Source organism: Arachis ipaensis, chromosome B1, assembly GCF_059453495.1.
Source record: "Arachis ipaensis isolate K30076 ecotype BB chromosome B1, ASM5945349v1, whole genome shotgun sequence".
NCBI lineage: Eukaryota > Viridiplantae > Streptophyta > Magnoliopsida > Fabales > Fabaceae > Arachis > Arachis ipaensis.
The window spans coordinates 76,368,203-76,388,909 of NC_142436.1; the positions used below are offsets into that span (position 1 = coordinate 76,368,203).

At 39.7% G+C, this 20,707-nt stretch overlaps 2 non-coding genes across 2 annotated transcripts; one reads left to right on the plus strand and one right to left on the minus strand.

The window, feature by feature from the left end:
* The first annotated feature begins 11,545 nt into the window (after positions 1–11,545).
* LOC148577086 (small nucleolar RNA R71) lies at positions 11,546–11,653 on the plus strand. The gene has a single exon (XR_015903258.1). It is a non-coding gene; the product is annotated as a small nucleolar RNA R71 (small nucleolar RNA).
* A 6,751-nt stretch (positions 11,654–18,404) lies between these two features.
* LOC148577087 (small nucleolar RNA R71) lies at positions 18,405–18,508 on the minus strand. The gene has a single exon (XR_015904057.1). It is a non-coding gene; the product is annotated as a small nucleolar RNA R71 (small nucleolar RNA).
* Positions 18,509–20,707: the final 2,199 nt, after the last annotated feature.

A 20,707-nucleotide genomic window follows, 5' to 3' on the forward strand; every position in this document is an offset into this window, starting at 1 on the left:
GCAAACCTCTAAGTTTGGTGTGTTTTTCCGTGATCACTGAGCTAAGACTCATCAAGATCATGGCACCTAAGGGAAAGCAAACCAAATCAAGAGGCAAGAAAGAGAATACTCCAAAGAGTCTTTGGAATCAAGAGAGGTTCCTAACCAAAGAACATGCAGACCATTACCATAAAATAATGGGTCTGAGGTCAGTGATCCTGGAAGTTAAATTCAATCTGAAAGAAGATGAATATCCAGAGATCCAAGAGCAAATTCGAAACAGAGGATGGGAAATTCTAGCTAATCCTAAAACAAAGGTTGGAAGAAACATAGTTCAGGAATTCTACTCAAATCTGTGGCTAACAGATAAGCAGAGAATAACTGGAACCGCCTTTTATACCTACCGAACCATGGTCAGAGGGAGGCTTATTTACTTCCATCTGGACAAAATAAGAGAGGTCTTCAAATTGCCTCAACTACAAGATGATCCAGAATCCTTTAATAGGAGAATGGTGAGAGTAGATAAGGGGTTGGATCAAGTTCTAGAGGACATATGCCTCCCTGGAACTAAGTGGATAACCAATTCAAAAGGTGTCCCAAACCAACTCAAGAGGGGAGATCTCAAACCAGTTGCAAGAGGCTGGTTGGACTTCATTGGGCGTTCTATATTGCCCACTAGCAACCGCTCTGAGGTCACTGTCAAAAGAGTAGTGATGATTCATTGTATTATGCTTGGAAAAGAAGTGGAGATTCATCATCTGATTTCTTGTGAGATTTACACAATTGCAAACAAGAACTCCACTGAAGCCAAACTGGCCTACCCAAGCTTAATTTATCTGCTATGTAAAGATGCTGGGGTGAGGATGGGAGTAGATGAATTCATCCCAATCGAACACCCAATCACCAAGAAGTCAATGGAAGGACAAGTGCAAGACAACTCCATAAAAAGGAGGGCGCAGGAGTTCCTGCCAGAAATTCCTGAAATTGACTACTGGATCCGCCTAGAAGCATCTGTTACCAAGCTGCAAAAAGCTATGGAACAACTTAAGGAAGAACAGCAGAATCAAAACTGCATGCTCTGCAAACTGCTGAAGGAATAGGAGAAGCAGGGGCGTGAGCTACAGGAGCTGAAGCGCCAGAAGCTCTCCCTTGAAGGACCAAGCACCCCACAGATTGAGGGAGCATCCACTTCTCAAAATCAAGGTTGTTGAGTCCTAACTCTGTGATAACCTTTATTATTAAGAGTCTATTTTAAGTGTCATTTATTTTTCTATTTTTTTTACTTTTCTGTTTCCTATTATTATTAGTTTGCTCTTATATTTATTTTTGAGTCTTATTGTCATTCCATGATTAAAAAAATTTAAAGTTTATGTCTTAAAGCTATGAATGTCCTATGAATCCATCACATTTCTTAAATAAAAAGTGTTTTTAATTGAAAAAGAAAAAGAAGTACATGAATTTCAAATTTTAAAACAGTTTAATTATTTTGATGTGGTGGTAATACTCTTGTTTTCTGAATGAATGCTTGAACAGTGCATATGTTTGAATTTGCTATTTATGAATGTTAAAATTGTTGGCTCTTGAAAGAATGATGGAAAAGGAGAAGTGTTATTGATAATCTCAAAAATAAAAAAATTGATTCTTGAAGCAAGAAAAAGCAGTGAATAGAAAGAAAAAAAAAAGAGAGAGGATAATATGCGAAAAAAAAAGAAGAAAAAGAAAGAAAAAGCAAGCAGAAGAAGCCAATAGCCCTTTAAACCAAAAGGCAAGGGTAATAAAAAGGATCCAAGGCTTTGAGCATCAGCGGATAGGAGGGCCCTCAGGAATAAAATCTTGGCCTAAGCGGCTAAACCAAGTTGTCCCTAACCATGTGCTTGTGGCGTGAAGGTGACAAGTGAAAACTTGAGACTGAGCGGTTAAAGTCGTGGTCCAAAGCAAAAAAAGAGTGTGCTTAAGAGCTCTGGACACCTCTAATTGGGGACTCTAGCAAAGCTGAGTCACAATCTGAAAAGGTTCACCCAGTTATGTGTCTGTGGCATTTATGTATCCGGTGGTAATACTGGAAAACAAAATGCTTCGGGTCACGGCCAAGACTCATAAAGTAGCTGTGTTGAAGAATCAACACACTTAACTAGGAGAATCAATAACACTATCTGAATTCTGAGTTCCTATAGATGCCAATCATTCTGAACTTCAAAGGAAAAAGTGAGATGCCAAAACTGTTCAGAAGCAAAAAGCTAATAGCCCCGCTCATCTAATTAAGACTGATCTTCATAGATGTTTTTGGAATTCATTGTATATTATCTTCTATTTATCCTATTTGATTTTCAGTTGCTTGGGGGACAAGCAACAATTTAAGTTTGGTGTTGTGATGAGCGGATAATTTATACGCTTTTTGGCATTATTTTTAGTATGTTTTCAGTAGATTTTAGTTAGTTTTCGTTATATTTTTATTAGTTTTTATTTAAAATTTACTTTTCTAGACTTTACTATGAGTTTGTGTATTTTTCTAAGATTTCAGGTATTTTCTGACTGAAATTGAGGGACCTGAGCAAAAATCTGATTCAGAGGCTGAAAAAGGACTGCAGATGCTATTGGATTCTGACCTCCCTGCACTCGAAGTAGATGTTTTGGAGCTACAGAATCCCAATTGGTGCGCTCTCAATTGCGTTGGAAAGTAGACATCCTGGGCTTTCCATCAATATATAATAGTTCATACTTTGCCCAAGATTTGATGGCCCAAACCGGCGTTCCAAGTCAGCTTAAGAATTCTGGCGTTTAACGCCAGAACTGGCATAAAAGCTGGAGTTAAACGCCCAAACTGGCACAAAAACTGGCGTTTAACTCCAAGAAAAGTCTCTACACATGAAAGCTTCAATGCTCAGCCCAATCACACACCAAGTGGGCCCCGGAAGTGGATTTTTACACTAAACACCCTAGCTTACTCATTTTCTGTAACCCTAGGTCACTAGTTTACTATAAAAACTATTTTTAGTAATTCATCTTGTACCTCATGACATTCTACACGTTTCATATTGTATCTTCTATGGAATGAGTCTCTAAACCCCATTGTTGGGGTGAGGAGCTCTGCTGTGTTTCGATGAATTAATGCAATTACTACTGTTTTTCATTCTATCATGCTTGCTTCTATTCTAAGATATTCATTCGCACTTTAACCTGATGAATGTGATGATCCATGACAATCATCATCATTCTTAACTATGAACGCGTGCCTGACAACCACTTCCGTTCTACATGCAATCAAGCTTGAATGTGTATCTCTTGGGTTTCTAATCTAAGATTAGAACCTTCGTGGTATAGGCTAGAATTATTGGCAGCCATTCCTGAGGTCCGGAAAGTCTAAACCTTGTCTGTGGTATTCCGAGTAGGATCTGGGAAAGGATGACTGTGACGAGCTTCAAACTCGCGAGTGTTGGGCGTGTGACAGACGCAAAAGGATCAATGGATCCTATTCCAGCATGATCGAGAACCGACAGATGATTAGCCGTGCGGTGACAGCGTGCGTAGAACATTTTTACTGAGAGGACGGGAAGTAGCCATTGACAACGGTGATGCCCAACATAAAGCTTGCCATGGAAGGAGCCTTGCGTGTGTGAAGAAGAAGATAGTAGGAAAGCATAGATTCAGGGGACAAAGCATCTCCAAAACCTCAACCTGTTCTTCATTACTGCATAACAAGTATTTATTCATGTTCTTTTACTTTTTACAATTAAATCTGAGAATTATTGATATCCTGACTAAAAGTTACAAGATAACCATAGCTTGCTTCAGGCCGACAATCTCCGTAGGATCGACCCTTACTCACGTAAGGCATTACTTGGACGACCCAGTGCACTTGCTGGTTACTTGTGCGGAGTTGCAAAAGTGTGATTGTAATTTCGTGCACCAGAAGCTATGCATGCGCGTGACTATTGCCTGCTGCAAAATCGGTTTTTGGCTATTTTAAACCAATTTTCCACTTCTAAACCTCCATTTTCTTCCTTTTAAGGCTTAGAGTATGGTACTAGGTCTAGTAGATAAATAAAGCTAGGAAAATAAGAGAACTTGAGGGTGAAGTAAGAGGTAAATGATGGCTTTTATGAAGAAGATAAGAATATTAAAGAAGTTTAATGCTAAGGCTTGATAATTGATGATGTATTGATAATAAAAATGAAATGACTTATGAATAATGATATCTGAGATACGAGTTTTCCTGGGTAAGAACCGTGGCTTGCCACCACGTGTTCCAGGTTGAATCTCGACACTCTGTTGACCCTACGTCGTAAGGGTGACCGGGCACGTATAAATTCCCGGGTATGAATAGCCCTCATTGAGCGATTACTTGATTGAATATGAAATCTATGCATAGGCTCTTGAGGATGCGCGACGGGGGACAGTCTAATGTTTTCGGACTTGTCGGGTTGGCTGGATAACCGACAGATGAGCCTCATCAGCCATAGGATAGGCATGCATCATATGCATTTGTTTGTTTTGATTGCTATGCATTTCCTGGGTTTTTCTAATTGATATATACCTCCTGCTACCTGTTATACTTGCTACTTGCACTATCTGCTCATTACTTGTGCATGAACTTGTTTGGTTGCTTGTCTCTGCCAAATTATGGATGACGGAGGGATGGAGGAAAGGGCAAAATGGTTTGGTATTATGTTAGGTTTGAAATTGAGTAAGTTAGGTAGATTTAGATTATCTACCCCTATTTATGGCTTCTGTTTAGTAATTAAGTTGGATAACTGAATGACGGTGTTCTAGGATTGCCTCTGGCATTCCCAAGACCTTATCTATTATACGCATGGCACCTTTACCATGCTGAGAACCCCCGGTTCTCATTCCATACTGTGTTGTTGTTTTCAGATGCAGGTTGAGAGGCTCCTCGCTAGGCGTCTGGATCCTTGAAGCGAAGTAGTTCCTGGGTGTATTTTGGGTTTCTGTTTATATAGATGTATATATGTGTTTAGCTTACTGGTACACGGAATCGTGATTACACTTTAATTATGTAAAGTTCATTGCTCTTTCTTTCCCTGGAAATGGCGCCAAAAACATGATGCCAAAACCACGGTTCACAACTCCGTGTAACTGACCAGCAAGTGCACTGGGTCGTCCAAGTAATACCTTATGTGAGTAAGGGTCGAATCCCACGGAGATTGTTGGTATGAAGCAAGCTATGGTCACCTTGCAAATCTCAGTTAGGCAGATATAATTTGATAATGGTGTTTTCGAATTTAATATAATAAAATAGGGATAGAAATACTTATGTAATTCATTGGTAGGAATTTCAGATAAGCGAAAGGAGATGCTTTCGTTCCTCTGAACCTCTGCTTTCCTGCTATCTTCATCCAATCATTCTTACTCCTTTCCATGGCTGGCTTTATGTGATACATCACCATTGTCAACGGCTACTTTCGGTCATCTCTCGGGAAAATGATCCAATGCCCTGTCACGGCACGGCTAATCGTCTGGAGGCATCACCTTTGTCAATGGCTTCATCTTATCCTCTCAGTGAAAATGATCAACGCACCCTGTCACGGCACGGCTATTCATCTGTCGGTTCTCGATCATGCTGGAATAGGATTTACTATCCTTTTGCGTCTGTCACTAACGCCCCGCAATCGCAAGTTTGGAGCTCGTCACAGTCATCCAATCATTGAATCCTACTCGGAATACCACAGACAAGGTTTAGACCTTCCGGATTCTCTTGAATGCCACCATCATTCTAGCTTACGCCACGAAGATCCTGGTTAGGAGATCTAAGAGATACTCATCCAGTCGAAGGTAGAACGGAAGTGGTTGTCAGGCACGCGTTCATAGGGAATGATGATGATTGTCACGTTCATCACATTCAGATTGAAGTACGAATGAATATCTTAGAAGCGAAATAAGATGAATTGAATAGAAAACAGTAGTACTTTGCATTAATCTTTGAGGAACAGCAGAGCTCCACACCTTAATCTGTGGAGTGTAGAAACTCTACCGTTGAAAATACATAAGTGAAAGGTCCAGGCATGGCCGAGATGGCCAGCCCCCAAAAACGTTATCAATAGTCTCCTAAGATGAACAATGGATTAAAATTGAGACCAAAGATGTCTAATACAATAGTAAAAGGTCCTATTTATAATAAACTAGCTACTAGGGTTTACATGAGTAAGTAATTGATGCATAAATTCACTTCCGGGGCCCACTTGGTGTGTGCTTGGGCTGAGCTTGAGTGTTGCACGTGTAGAGGTCCTTCTTGGAGTTGAACGCCAGCTTTTGTGCCAGTTTGGGCGTTCAACTCTGGTTTTGGCTCCTTTTCTGGCGCTGGACGCCAGATTTGGGCAGAAAGCTGGCGTTGAACGCCAGTTTACGTCATCTATTCTTAGCCAAAGTATGGACTATTATATATTGGTGGAAAGCCCTGGAAGTCTACTTTCCAACGCAATTAGAAGCGCGCCATTTCGAGTTCTGTAGCTCCAGAAAATCCACTTTGAGTGCAGGGAGGTCAGAATCCAACAACATCAGCAGTCCTTCTTCAACCTCTGAATCTGATTTTTGCTCAAGTCCCTCAATTTCAGCCAGAAAATATCTGAAATCATAGAAAAACACACAAACTCATAGTAAAGTCCAGAAATGTGAATTTAACATAAAAACTAATGAAAACATCCCTAAAAGTAACTAGATTCTACTAAAAACATACTAAAAACAATGCCAAAAAGTGTATAAATTATCCGCTCATCACAACACCAAACTTAAATTGTTGCTTGTCCCCAAGCAACTGAAAATCAAATAGAATAAAAAGAAGAGAATATACTATAAATTCCAAACTATCAATGAAATATAGCTCCAATCAAATGAGCGGGACTTATAGCTTTTTGCCTCTTGAATAGTTTTGGCATCTCACTCTATCCATTGAGGTTCAGAATGATTGGCATCTATAGGAACTCAGAGTTCAGATAGTGTTATTGATTCTCCTAGTTCAGTATGATGATTCTTGAACACAGCTTCTTTATGAGTCTTGGCCGTGGCCCTAAGCACTTTGTTTTCCAGTATTACCACCGGATACATAAATGCCACAGACACATAATTGGGTGAACCTTTTCAGATTGTGACTCAGCTTTACTAAAGTCCCCAATTAGAGGTGTCCAGGGTTCTTAAGCACACTCTTTTTTTACTTTGGACCTTGACTTTAACCGCTCAGTCTCAAGTTTTCACTTGACACCTACACGCCACAAGCACATGGTTAGGGACAGCTTGGTTTAGCCGCTTAGACCAGGATTTTATTCCTTTAGGCCCTCCTATCCACTGATGCTCAAAGCCTTGGAATCATTTTTATTTTCCCTTGCCTTTTGGTTTTAAGGGTTATTGGCTTTTTGCTCTTGCCTCTTGGTTTTAAGAGCTTTTGGCTTTTTCTGCTTGATTTTCCTTTTTCTTTCTATTTTTTTTTTGCCTATTTTTTTTTCTGCAAGCTTTGTTCTTTGCTGCTTTTTCTTGCTTCAAGAATCATTTTTATGATTTTTCAGATTATCAAATAACATGTCTCCTAGTCATCATTCTTTCAAGAGCCAACATATTTAACATTCTTAAACAACAACTTCAAAAGACATATGCACTGTTCAAGCATACATTCAGAAAACAAGAAGCATTGTCACCACATCAATATAATTAAACTAAGTTCAAGGATAAATTCAAAACTCATGTACTTCTTATTCTTTTGAATTAAAACAATTTTTATTTAAGAGAGGTGATGGATTCATAGGACATTCATAACTTTAAGACATAGTTACTAACTACTAATGATCATGTAATGAAGACACAAACATAGATAGGCACAAAACATAGAAAACGAAAAACAAAAGAAATAAGAACAAGGAATGAATCCACCTTAGTGATGGTGGCGTTTCCTTCTTGAGGAACCAATGATGTCCTTGAGCTCTTCTATGTCTCTTCCTTGTCTTTGTTGCTCCTCCCTCATTGCTTTTTGATCTTCTCTTATTTCATGAAGCATGATGGAGTGCTCTTGATGTTCCACCCTTAGTTGTCCCATATTGGAACTCAATTCTCCTAGGGAGGTGTTGATTTGCTCCCAATAGTTTTGTGGAGGAAAGTGCATTTGAGGCATTTCCGGGATCTCATGGTGATGAGCTTCATACGCCTCTTGAGCTCCATGAATGGGATCTCTTGCTTGCTCCATCTTTTTCTTAGTGATGGGCTTGTCCTCTTTAATGAGGATATCTCCCTCTATGTCAATCCCAGCCGAATTGCATAGGTGGCAAATGAGGTGAGGAAAGGCTAACCTTGCCATGGTGGAGGACTTGTCAGCCACCTTGTAGAGTTCTTGAGGTATAATCTCATGAACTTCCACCTCTTCTCCAATCATGATGCTATGGATCATGATGGCCCTGTCTATAGTAACTTCAGACCGGTTGCTAGTGGGAATGATTGAGCATTGAATAAATTCCAACCATCCTCTAGCTATAGGCTTGAGGTCCAATCTTCTTAGTTGAACCGGCTTGCCTTTGGAGTCAATCTTCCATTGAGCTCCTTCTACACATATGTCCATAAGGACTTGGTCCAACCTTTGATCAAAGTTGACTCTCCTTGTGTAGGGGCGTGCGTTCTCTTCCATGTTTGGCAAGTTGAACGCCAACCTCACATTCTCCGGACTAAAATCTAAGTATTTCCCCCGAACCATTGTAACATAGTTCTTTGGATCCGGGTTCTTACTTTGATCATGGTTCTTGGTGATCCATGCATTAGCATAGAACTCTTGAACCATTAGAATGCCGACTTGTTGGATGGGATTTGTTAGAACTTCCCAACCTCTTCTTTGAATTTCATGTCGGATCTCTGGATACTCATTTCTTTTGAGTTTGAAAGGGACCTCAAGGATCACCTTCTTCTTGGCCACAACATCATAGAAGTGGTCTTGATGGGCTTTGGAGATGAACCTTTCCATCTCCCATGACTCGGATGTGAAAGCTTTTGTCTTCCCTTTCCCCTTTCTAGAGGATTCTTCGGTCTTAGGTGCCATCAATGGTAATGGAAAAACAAAAAGCTTATGCTTTTACCACACCAAACTTAGAATTTTGCTCGCCCTCGAGCAATAGAAGAATGAATAGATGAAGAAGAAGAAGAAATGGAGGAGAGGGGGGGTGGAAAGTGTTTCGGCCAAGAAGGGTGTAGAGGGGTGTGTTGTGTGAATTTGATGAAGAATGGAGGGCTTTATATAGGGAAGGGAGGGGGGAAAGGTTTTGGCCATATGGGTGGGTTTGGGTGGGAAATTGGTTTTGAATTTTGAAGGTAGGTGGAGTTTATGAGGTAGGTTTATGGGGAAGAGTGTTTATGGGATTGTGTGAAAGAGGGGTGATAAGAAGTGAGTGGAGGTAGGTGGGGATCCTGTGGGGTCCACAGATCCTGAGGTGATCCTGTGGGGTCCACAGATCCTGAGGTATCAAGGATTTACATCCCTGCACCCATTAGGCATGTAAAATGCCTTTGCACACAACTCTGGGCGTTCAGCGCCAGGTTGGTGCCCATTTTGGGCGTTCAACGCCCATTTACTAGCCATTACTGGCGTTGAACGCCAGAACCATGCTTGTTCTGGGCGTTCAGCACCAGAATGCTGCCCATTTTGGGCGTTCAGCGCCAGAACCATGCTCTGTTCTGGCATTGAACGCCAGGCAGATGCTCCTCCAGGGTGTAATTTTTCTTCTGCTGTTTTTGACTCCATTTTCAATTTTTATATTTATTTTGTGACTCCACATGATCATGAACCTAAGAAAACATGAAAAACAAGAATAATAGAGTTAGATAAATAAACATTGGGTTGCCTCCCAACAAGCGCTTCTTTAATGTCAATAGCTTAACAGTGGGCTCTCATGGAACCTCACAGATGTTCAGAGCATTGTTGAAACTCTCCAACACCAAACTTAGAGTTTGGATATAGGAGTTCAACACCAAACTTAGAGTTTGGTTGTGGCCTCCCAACACCAAACTTAGAGTTTGACTGTGGGGGCTTGGGTTGACTCTGCTTTGAGAGAAGCTTTTCATGCTTCCTCTCCATGGTTGCAGAGGGAGATCCTTGAGTTTTAAACACAAGGGAGTCCTTATTCCATTGAAGGACTAGTTCACCTCTGTCAACATCAATCACAGCTCTTGCTGTGGCCAGGAAAGGTCTTCCTAGGATGATGGATTCATCCTCTTCCTTTCCAGTATCCAGGACTATGAAATTAGCAGGGATGTAAAGGCCTTCAACCTTTACTAACACGTCCTCTACTTGTCCATAAGCCTGTTTTATTGAACTGTCTGCCATCTCTAATGAGATTTTAGCAGCTTGCACCCCATAGATTTCCAGTTTCTCTATTACAGAGAGGGGCATGAGGTTTATTCCTGAACCAAGGTCACATAGAGCCTTAAAGATCATGGTGCCTATGGTACAGGGTATTATGAACTTTTCAGGATCCTGTCTCTTCTGAGGTAATGTCAGTTGATCCAGATCACTTAGTTCATTGATGAACAAGGGAGGTTCAACTTCCCAAGTATCAATGCCAAATAATTTGGCATTCAGCTTCATGATTGCACCAAGAAACTTGGCAGTTTGCTCTTCAGTAACATCCTCATTCTCTTCAGAAGAGGAATACTCATCAGAGCTCATGAAGGGCATAAGAAGGTTCAATGGAATCTCTATGGTCTCTAGATGAGCCTCAGAGTCCTTTTGTTCCTCAGAGGGAAGCTCCTTATTGATCACTGGACGTCCCAGGAGGTCTTCCTCCTTGGGATTTGCGTTCTCCACTCCCCTTGTAGGTTCGGCCATGGTGCTTATGTCAATGGCCTTGCACTCTCCTTTTGGGTTCTCTTCTGTATTGCTTGGGAGAGTACTGGGAGGGATTTCAGTGATCCTTTTACTCAGCTGGCCCACTTGTGCTTCCAAATTTCTAATGGAAGACCTTGTTTCATTCATGAAGCTCACAGTGGCCTTGGATAGATCAGAGACTAGATTTGCTAAATTAGAAGCATTTTGTTCAGAGTTCTCTGTCTGTTGCTGAGTGGATGATGGAAAAGGTTTATTATTGTTAAACCTGTTTCTTCCACCATTATTAAAGCCTTGTTGAGGCTTTTGATCCTTCCATGAGAAATTTGGATGATTTCTCCATGATGAGTTATAGGTGTTTCCATAAGGTTCACCTAAGTAATTCACCTCTGCTATTGCAGGGTTCTCAGGATCATAAGCTTCTTCTTCATAAGAAGCCTCTTGAGTACTGTTGGATGCATCTTGCATTCCATGCAGACTCTGAGAGATCATATTGACTTGCTGAGTCAATATTTTATTCTGAGCCAATATGGCATTCAGAGTATCAACTTCAAGAACTCCCTTCTTCATAGGCGTCCCATTACTCACAGGATTCCTTTCAGAAGTGTACATGAACTGGTTATTAGCAACCATGTCAATGAGTTCTTGAGCTTCTGCAGGCGTTTTCTTTAGGTGAATGGATCCACCTGCAGAAGTGTCCAGTGACATCTTTGATAGCTCAGATAAACCATCATAGAATATATCCAGGATGGTCCATTCTGAAAGCATGTCAGAAGGACACTTTTTGGTCAACTGTTTGTATCTTTCCCAAGCTTCATAGAGGGATTCACCTTCTTTCTGTCTGAAGGTTTGAACATCAGCTCTAAGCTTGCTCAGCTTTTGAGGAGGAAAGTACTTGGCTAAGAAAGCCGTGACCAGCTTATCCCAAGAGTTCAAGCTGTCTTTAGGTTGAGAATCCAACCATAATCTAGCTCTGTCTCTTACAGCAAAAGGGAAAAGCATGAGCCTGTAGACTTCAGGATCTACTCCATTAGTCTTAACAGTATCACATATCTGCAAGAATTCAGTTAAGAACTGAAAAGGATCTTCAGATAGAAGTCCATGAAACTTACAGTTCTGCTGCATCTGAGAAACTAATTGAGGTTTCAGCTCAAAGTTGTTTGCTCCAATGGCAGGAATGGAGATGCTTCTTCCATGTAAATTGGAATTAGGTGCATTAAAGTCACCAAGCATCTTCCTTACATTATTATTATTTTCGGCTGCCATCTCCTCTTCCTGTTCGATAATTTCTGACAGGTTATCTCTGGATTGTTGTAATTTAGCTTCTCTTAATTTTCTCTTCAAAGTCCTTTCAGGTTCTGGATCTGCTTCCACAAGAATGTTCTTATCCTTGCTTCTGCTCATATGACAAAGAAGAGGACACAGAAAAATAATAATAATAATAGAGATCCTTTATACCACAGTATTGGGATCCCTTTGTGAGTGGAAGAAGAGGGGGAGACAAAGAATGTAATATAATGGAAGAAACACAACTGTGAGGAGGGTTGAGATGTGAGATGAGATGTTAGTAGATGAATAAATAAATAAAATAAGATGAGAGAGAAGGAATTTTCAAAAATAATTTTTGAAAAAGAGTTAGTGATTTTCGAAAATGGTTTTTGAACAATGTTAGTATTTTTCGAAAATTTTTAAAATAAAAATAAGAATAATTAGTTAATTAAAAAGAAATTTTTGAAAAAGAGGGAAGATATTTTCGAAAATTAGAGAGAGAGAGTTAGTTAGGTGGTTTTGAAAAAGTTAAGAAACAAACAAAAAGTTAGTTAGTTAGTTGAAACAAATTTTGAAAAGATAAGAAGTTAGGAAGTTGGAAAAGATATTTTGAAATTAGATTTTTGAAAAAGATAAGATGAGAAGATATTTTTGAAAAGATATGATAGAAATTAGTTTTTGAAAAAAAAGATTTGATTTTTAAAATCACAATTAATGACTTGATTCATAAGAAATCACAAGATATGATTCTAGAACTCAGTTTAAATCTTTCTTAACAAGCAAGTAACAAACTTGAAATTTTTGAATCAAAACATTAATTGTTATTGTTATTTTCGAAAATTTGGTATAAAAATAAGAAAAAAATTTTTGAAAAATATTTTTGGAATTTTCGAAAATAACTAAGAATTTTGAAAAAGATTTGATTTTTGAAAAAGATTTTGAAAAAGATAAGATTTTCAAATTGAAAATTTGATTTGACTCATAAGAAACAACTTGATTTTAAAAAATTTTTAAAAAGTCAACTCAAATTTTCAAATTTGATGAGAGAGAAAAAGGGAAAGATATATTTTTTTTTTATTTTTGAAATTTTTTTTATGATGAGAGAGAAAAACAAGTAAAATGATGCAATGCATGAGATTTTTAGATCAAAACAATGAACGTATGCAAGAATGCTATGAATGTCAAGATGAACACCAAGAATACTTTGAATGTCATGATGAACATCAAGAACATATTTTTGAAAAATTTTTAATGCAAAGAAAACATGCAAGACACCAAACTTAGAATTCTTTAATGCTTAGACACTAAGAATTCAAGAATGCATATGATAAACATGAAAAGACACAAAACAAAAAATCATCAAGATCAAACAAGAAGACTTACCAAGAACAACTTGAAGATCATGAAGAACACTATGAATGCATGAATTTTCGAAAAAAATGCAAGATGCACATGCAATTGACACCAAACTTATAACATGACTCAAGACTCAAACAAGAAACACAAAAAATGTTTTTGATTTTTATGATTTTCTAATTTTTTTTTGGATTTTTTTTTTCGAAAATTATGTGAAAAAGAAAAAATAAGGATTCCAAAATTTTTATCATGAATTCCAGGAATCTTGCATTCTTAGTCTAAAGCTTCAGTCCAGGAATTAGACATGGCTCACTAGCCAGCCAAGCTTTCAATGAAAGCTCCGGTCCAAAACACTAGACATGGCCAATGGCCAGCCAAGCTTCAGCATTTAACATTAGAGTATATTGCTCTTAATAACAAATTGCTGCCTCAGTCCAAATAAATTTAGACATGGCTTTACAGCCAGCCAAGCTTCACATGCTTCATGAAACACTAGAATTCATTCTTAAAAATTTTGAATAAAATTTTTGAAAACATTTTTTTTTCGAAAACAGATGAGAAAATTTTAGAAATATTTTTGAAAAATTTTTGAAAAGAAAATAAAATAAAAAGAAAATTACCTAATCTGAGCAACAAGATGAACCGTTAGTTGTCCAAACTCGAACAATCCCCGGCAACGGCGCCAAAAACTTGGTGCTGTTGCCGGATCAAACTTGGCACTGATGTTGCCGGACCAAAAGCTTGCCGAAAACTCAAACAATCCCCGGCAACGGCGCCAAAAACTTGGTACGCGGAATCGTGATTACACTTTAATTATGTAAAGTTCATTGCTCTTTCTTTCCCTGGAAATGGCGCCAAAAACATGATGCCAAAACCACGGTTCACAACTCCGTGTAACTGACCAGCAAGTGCACTGGGTCGTCCAAGTAATACCTTACGTGAGTAAGGGTCGAATCCCACAGAGATTGTTGGTATGAAGCAAGCTATGGTCACCTTGCAAATCTCAGTTAGGTAGATATAATTTGATAATGGTGTTTTCGAATTTAATATAATAAAATAGGGATAGAAATACTTATGTAATTCATTGGTAGGAATTACAGATAAGCGAAAGGAGATGCTTTCGTTCCTCTGAACCTCTGCTTTCCTGCTATCTTCATCCAATCAGTCTTACTCCTTTCCATGGCTGGCTTTATGTGATACATCACCATTGTCAACGGCTACTTTCGGTCATCTCTCGGGAAAATGATCCAATGCCCTGTCACGGCACGGCTAATCGTCTGGAGGCATCACCTTTGTCAATGGCTTCATCTTATCCTCTCAGTGAAAATGATCAACGCACCCTGTCATGGCACCGCTATTCATCTGTCGGTTCTCGATCATGCTGGAATAGGATTTACTATCCTTTTGCGTCTGTCACTAACGCCCCGCAATCGCGAGTTTGGAGCTCGTCACAGTCATCCAATCATTGAATCCTACTCGGAATACCACAGACAAGGTTTAGACCTTCCGGATTCTCTTGAATACCGCCATCATTCTAGCTTACGCCACGAAGATCCTGGTTAGGAGATCTAAGAGATACTCATCCAGTCGAAGGTAGAACGGAAGTGGTTGTCAGGCACGCGTTCATAGGGAATGATAATGATTGTCACGTTCATCACATTCAGATTGAAGTACGAATGAATATCTTAGAAGCGAAATAAGATGAATTGAATAGAAAACAGTAGTACTTTGCATTAATCTTTGAGGAACAGCAGAGCTCCACACCTTAATCTGTGGAGTGTAGAAACTCTACCGTTGAAAATCCATAAGTGAAAGGTCCAGGCATGGCCGAGATGGCCAGCCCCCTAAAACGTGATCAATAGTCTCCTAAGATGAACAATGAATTAAAACTGAGACCAAAGATGTCTAATACAATAGTAAAAGGTCCTATTTATAATAAACTAGCTACTAGGGTTTACATGAGTAAGTAATTGATGCATAAATTCACTTCCGGGGCCCACTTGTTGTGTGCTTGGGCTGATCTTGAGTGTTGCACGTGTAGAGGTCCTTCTTGGAGTTGAACGCCAGCTTTTGTGCCAGTTTGGGCGTTCAACTCTGGTTTTGGCTCCTTTTCTGGCGCTGGACGCCAGATTTGGTCAGAAAGCTGGCGTTGAACGCCAGTTTACGTCGTCTATTCTTGGCCAAAGTATGGATTGTTATATATTGCTGGAAAGCCCTGGAAGTCTACTTTCCAACGCAATTGAAAGCGCGCCATTTCGAGTTCTGTAGCTCCAGAAAATCCACTTTGAGTGCAGGGAGGTCAGAATCCAACAGCATCAGCAGTCCTTCTTCAACCTCTGAATCTGATTTTTGCTCAAGTCCCTCAATTTCAGCCAGAAAATACCTGAAATCACAGAAAAACACACAAAATCATAGTAAAGTCTAGAAATGTAAATTTAACATAAAAACTAATGAAAATATCCCTAAAAGTAACTAGATTCTACTAAAAACATACTAAAAACAATGCCAAAAAGCGTATAAATTATCCGATCATCACTTACTCTCCAAGAAACTTGTGTATGCTGCTCCTCATAGAGGTTGAGGGAGAGATAGGAGCTTATTTTGGTATTTTGGTGTATTTTAGGACACATATGTGTGTATATATATATATATCCTCCGGCCAGCCTTGGCTTCGCAGGCTGAGTCAGGAGCTAGTTATGTTGTATACTTGGCCTTCTTTTACTCTGTTACTTATTCTTATCTTTATCTTTTAAGTTTCTTAGCACGCAAGTAATCGTATCTCTTGAGCGTTGCGCTTTTCATTTTGCGATTTTTGTTTACCCGTTTTGTTGAAGGCTCCTAGTATATTATCTTTTTCCTCTATTATGTATTTATTTTGCTGTTTAGAGGTTCGTAACACCACACTACCTCTGTTCTATGACTTAAGCGTAAAACTCTGTGTAGTAGGGTGTTACAAGGATCGCCATATATGGATTCCAGTTTACTTGGATCTCCACTTTTGGGCCGGGATGAGAAGCACACAAAGGGGCGAGAGTATGCATTCATTTTTCAACAAGTTCATCACACAGAATAGCTCCTTGAGACAATTCGTGAAGCAATACGAAAATTGCCTAGCAAGCAAAGAGCAAGTAGAGAGAGTATTCGATGCTGCAGATTTTCACACCGTGATACCATGTGCAACAAAATCAGCAATAGAGGCACAATTTCAGCATGTATATACCCATGAGAAGTTCAAGGAAGTTCAAGCTCAATTTAGAGGTAAAGTGAACTGTATCACAAGATCAATGCATTCCACACTAGGTTTTACAACATATGAAGTAATAAAGCAGGTTTCCAACTCCACATTCAATAAGTTTGTCGTCACCTACGATGCAGTATCATGAGATGTAAAGTGCCATTGATTGCTGTTTGAGTCTAGGGCATATTGTGCCGCCATTTCCTAAGTGTCCTAAGCTTTGAGCGAGTGGATAACGTGGTACCAAAATACATATTGGAACATTGGAGCAAGAACATAAAAAGGAGGCATACACACATTAAGAACAACCAAGATGAACCTCTACTGGAGCCAAGAAGTAAGAGATTTGACGAATTGGTATTTCGGTCACACAATATATATGAATTTGCATCTGAGACTGAAGAGTTGACCAGAATTTTGCACCGAACATTTGACAAGGTCATGGCGGAGATGGAAGAATATCAAGGGAGAAGCAAAGGAAAAAGTTTGTTAACCCACGAAGAAGCGACATTAAGCAATGTGAATTACCTTCAAAGCCTACCACGTGTCAAAACAAGAGGTCGGCCCAAGAACAGACTTGGATCAAACCTGGAAAAAAAGATCTCAAATGCCATAAAGAAAAAGAAAAAGACAGCTCCAAGCAAGGTAAAATTGACTTGCTTTTGATTAGTTAAAAATTCAATTGTTCATTTTGCTAATATACAATTATGTCTTTTGTAGTTGAACCTTTTAGACTCCAGCTCATCGATTCAGTCAAACTCCACTCTTTACAATACACCAGATATGAATTATCCAAGAGAGGATTGTACAAGTTTTAGTTTTTATTAATGTAAATTTTTGTTCACCCATGAGCAAATTTCGGTTAACCATGGTTATAGCATGATTAATTTCTAAATGTTGATAGTCTTTAATGAATAGTCACTTTTTTCGATTTGTCTAGTGTATTAATTTCTAAGTTGAATAATTAGAATTTGTTTTTTCGGTTCAGGGTTCAGAGTTCAGAGTTCAGGGTTTAGGGTTTAGGGTTCAGGGTTTAGGGTTTATGATTTTGGGTTTAGGGTTATGGTTTTAGGGTTTTAGGGATTTAGGGTTTATGGGTTCAGGGTTCAGTGTTCAAGGGTTCAGTGTGTTTCAAACTTTCGGTTTGCCCCGTGTATTAATTTCGGTTCACCGTGTTCATGGTTGAGGGTTTAGGGTTTAGGATTTAGGGTTCATGGTTTAGGGGTCTAGGGTTTAAGGTTCAACGTTTTAGGGGTTTAGGGTTTACGGTAGGGTTCAGGGTTTAGGGTTTAGGGTTCAGGGTTCAGAGTTCAGAGACAATCCAGAGAAAACCTTATTGAAAATTTCGAACAAGTAAAGGAGATGGCAGCCGAACCCAACAACAATAATGCAAGGAGAATGCTTGGTGACTTTACTGCACCTAATTCCAATTTATATGGAAGAAGCATCTCCATTCCTGCCATTGGAGCAAACAACTTTGAGCTGAAACCTCAATTAGTTTCTCTGATGCAGCAGAACTGCAAGTTTCATGGACTTCCATCTGAAGATCCTTTTCAGTTCTTAACTGAATTCTTGAAGATATGTGATACTGTTAAGACTAATGGAGTAGATCCTGAAGTCTACAGGCTCATGCTTTTCCCTTTTGCTGTAAGAGACAGAGCTAGAATGTGGTTGGACTCTCAACCCAAAGACAGCCTGAACTCTTGGGATAAGCTGGTCACGGCTTTCTTAGCCAAGTTCTTTCCTCCTCAAAAGCTGAGCAAGCTTAGAGTGGATGTTCAAACCTTCAGACAGAAAGAAGGTGAATCCCTCTATGAAGCTTGGGAAAGATACAAACAGTTGACCAAAAAGTGTCCTTCTGACATACTTTCAGAATGGACCATCCTGGATATATTCTATGATGGTTTATCTGAGCTATCAAAGATGTCATTAGATACTTCTGCAGGTGGATCCATTCACCTAAAGAAAACGCCTGCAGAAGCTCAAGAACTCATTGACATGGTTGCAAATAACCAGTTCATGTACACTTCTAAAAGGAATCCTGTGAATAATGGGACGCCTATGAAGAAGGGAGTTCTTGAAGTTGATACTCTGAATGCCATATTGGCTCAGAACAAAATATTGACTCAGCAAGTCAATATGATTTCTTAGAGTCTGAATGGAGTGCAAGCTGCATCCAACAGTACTCAAGAGGCTTCTTATGAAGAAGAAGCTTATGATCCTGAAAACCCTGCAATAGCAGAGGTGAATTACTTAGGTGAACCTTATGGAAACACCTATAATCCATCATGGAGAAATCATCCAAATCTCTCATGGAAGGATAAAAGGCCTCAACAAGGCTTTAATAATGGTGAAAGAAACAGGTTTAACAATAATAAACCTTTTCCATCATCCACTCAGCAACAGACAGAGAACTCTGAACAAAATACTTCTAATTTAGCAAACTTAGTCTCTGATCTATCTAAGGCCACTTAAATGAAACAAGGTCTTCCATTAGAAATTTGGATGCACAAGTGGGCCAGCTGAGTAAAAGGATCACTGAAATCCCTCCTAGCACTCTCCCAAGCAATACAGAAGAAAATCCAAAAGGAGAGTGCAAGGCCATTGACATAACCAAAATGGCCGAACCCAATGAGGGAGAGGAGGACGTGAATCCCAAGGAGGAAGACCTCCTGGGACGTCCAGTGATCAATAAGGAGCTTCCCTCTGAGGAACCAAAGGACTCTGAGGCTCATCTAGAGACCATAGAGATTCCATTGAACCTCCTTATGCCATTCATGAGCTCTGATGAGTATTCCTCTTCTGAAGAGAATGAGGATGTTACTGAAGAGCAAGCTGCCAAGTTCCTTGGTGCAATCATGAAGCTAAATGCCAAATTATTTGGCATTGATACTTGGGAAGATGAACCTCCCTTGTTCATCAATGAACTAAGTGATCTGGATCAACTGACATTGCCTCAGAAGAGACAGGATCCTGAAAAGTTCATAATACATTGTACTATAGGCACCATGATCTTTAAGGCTCTGTGTGACCTTGGTTCAGGGATAAACCTCATGCCCCTCTCTGTAATAGAGAAACTGGGAATCTATGGGGTACAAGCTGCTAAAATCTCATTAGAGATGGCAGACAATTCAAGAAAACAGGCTTATGGACAAGTAGAGGACGTGTTAGTAAAGGTTGAAGGCCTTTACATCCCTGCTGATTTCATAGTCCTGGATACTGGAAAGGAAGAGGATGAATCCATCATCCTAGGAAGACCTTTCCTAGCCACAACAAGAGCTGTGATTGATGTGGACAGAGGAGAATTGATCCTTCAATTAAATAAGGACAACCTTGTGTTTACAACTCAAGGATCTCTCTCTGCATCCATGGAGAGGAAGCATAAAGAGCTTCTCTCAAAGCAGAGTCAAACAAAGCCCCCACAGTCAAACTCTAAGTTTGGTGTTGGAGAGTCTCAACAATGCTCTGAACATCTGTGAGGCTCTATGAGAGCCCACTGTCAAGCTATTGACATTAAAGAAGCGCTTGTTGGGAGGTAACCCAATTTTTATCTAACTATATTTTTCTTAGTTATATGTCTTTATAGGTTCATGATCATGTGGAGTCACAAAATAAATATAAAAATTGAAAACGAAATCAAAAACAGTAGAAGAAAAATCACACCCTGGAGGAAGCATCTGCCTGGCGTTCAACGCCAGAACAGAGCATGGTTCTGGCGCTGAACGCCCAAAATGGGCATCATCTGGGCGCTGAACGCCAGAATTGCACCCTGGAGAGGAGCTGGCGCTGAACGCCCAGAAATGGGCAACAAATGGGCGTTGAACGCCCAAAATGGGCACCAACCTGCGCTGAACGCCCAGAGTTGTGTGCAAGGGCATTTTACATGCCTAATTTGGTGCAAGGTTGTAAATCCTTGAACACCTCAGGATCTGTGGATCCCACAGGATCATCTCAGACTGTGGACCCCACAGGATCCCCACCTACCTCCACTCACTTCTTCTCACCCCTCTTTCACAAAATCCCATAAACACTCTTCCCCAAAACCCTTCACCAATCACCTCAAT